General features: G+C 54.0%; 1 pseudogene; it reads left to right on the forward strand.

Annotated features, from left to right (window-relative positions):
• LOC105822287 overlaps positions 1 to 1,398 on the forward strand; it is a 2,935-nt pseudogene extending 1,537 nt beyond the window's left edge.
• The last annotated feature ends 475 nt before the right edge of the window (positions 1,399 to 1,873 follow it).

Raw genomic sequence — 1,873 nt, forward strand, 5'->3', positions numbered from 1 at the left:
CCCCCCAGGACAAACACCCAGCTGATGGTGCTCTGAAGTGGGCAGAGGAGCTCAAGACTCAGAGTACTTGAAAGCCAAGGACTACGAGAATGCAATCAAGTTATATCCAGGCTATCGAACTAAACCCCAGCAATGCGATCTACTATGGCAACCACAGCCTGGCCTACCTGTGCACCAAGTGCTATGGCTACATGCTGGGTGATGCCATGTGGGCCACTGAGCTCGACAAGAAGTACATCGAAGGCTACTACCACCCGGTCTCCAGCAACATGGTGCTGGGCAAGTTCTGGGCTGCCCTGCGAGACTACGAGACAGTGGTCAAGGTGAAGCCCTACAACAAGAACGCCAAAATGAAATACCAGGAGTGCAACAAGATTGTAAAGCAGAAGGCCTTCAAGCGGGCCATCACAGGCAATGAGCACAAGCGCTCAGTGGTAGAATCGCTCGACATTGAGAGCATGACCATCGAAGACGAGTACAGCGGGCCCAAGCTTGAAGATGGCAAAGTGACAATCACCTTCATGAAGGAGCTCATGCAGTGGTATAAGGACCTGAAGAAATTGCACTGGAAGTGCACCTACCAGATTCTGGTACAGGTCAAAGAGGTCTTCTCCAAGCTGAGCACGCTCGTGGAGACTACACTCAAAGAGACACAGAAGATTACAGCGTGCGGGGACACACACAGCCAGTTCTACGACCTCCTCAACATATTCGAGCTCAACGGTTTACCCGCCGAGACCAACTCCTATATATTTAATGGCTACTTTGTGGACCGCGGTTCCTTCTCCGTAGAAGTGATCCTCACCCTTTTCGGCTTTAAGCTCCTGTACCCAGATCGCTTTCGCCTACTTCAAGGCAACCGCAAGACAGACAACATGAACCAGATCTATGGTTTTGATGGTGAAGTGAAGGCCAAGTACACAGCTCAGTTGTACAAGCTCTTCAGGAAAAGTGCTGATCATGCATGGAGGCTTATTCAGTGAAGACGGCGTCACCCTGTGCAACATCTGGAAGACTGAGCAGAATCAGCAGCCCCCAGATTCAGGTCCCATGTGCAACCTGCTTTGGTGAGATTCAAAGCCACAGAATGGGTGCTCAGTCAGCAAGTGGGGTTGTGAGCTGCCAGTTTGGGCCTGATATCACCAAGGCCTTCCTGGAGAACCACCTGGACTACATCATCTGTAGCCACGAGGTCAAGACTGAGGGGTACAAGATGTCACACAGAGGCCGCTGTGTCACCATCTTCTCTGCTCCCAACTACTGGGACCAGATGGGGAACAAAGCCTCCAACAACCACGTCCAGGGCTCTGACCTGCGGCCCCAGTTCCACTAGTGCCTCATCCCAACGTTAAGCTCATGGCATACGCCAACACGCTGCTGCAGCTAGGAATGATGTGAGGTGATGCATGGGGAGGCCTGCGTCTTAGGGCCCCTCCCCGCCCACCGGCCCCCAGGCCCCACCTGGTAAGGGAAGAAAGGGCAGAGCAGGCCCTGCCCCAGGGCAATGTTGGACCCCATTTTACTTTATAAGTTTGTATTTATTCCCCTTTAGGTTTGCAGAGGGGTTGGGGGCAGAGTCAGGGCTGGCTAGAGAGGCTGGGGACAAAGAGGAGGGAGGTAGAGAAGCTGGGGCTGGGGGCTCAGCCCGGGCATTCTGGAGGGAGGCCAGCCACAGGCGGGGCGGGGCCATGTGGCTGCCCTGTCCCCTCATGTGCATGGCTCCTCCCCCACTAAAGCAAAAGGGCCTTGCCATAGGAAGACCATCAGAAAAGGGGTCATCAGGGAGGCCTCGTCTGTACCCCTCCAGAAGCCCCATGGTGGGGCTAAACTGGGCCCACCCCTTCCCCAGCTATTTTATGTCTATAATTAAATA

Source organism: Propithecus coquereli, unplaced genomic scaffold (genome assembly GCF_000956105.1).
Source record: "Propithecus coquereli isolate 6110/MARCELLA unplaced genomic scaffold, Pcoq_1.0 Scaffold60, whole genome shotgun sequence".
In the NCBI taxonomy this organism is placed as follows: domain Eukaryota; kingdom Metazoa; phylum Chordata; class Mammalia; order Primates; family Indriidae; genus Propithecus; species Propithecus coquereli.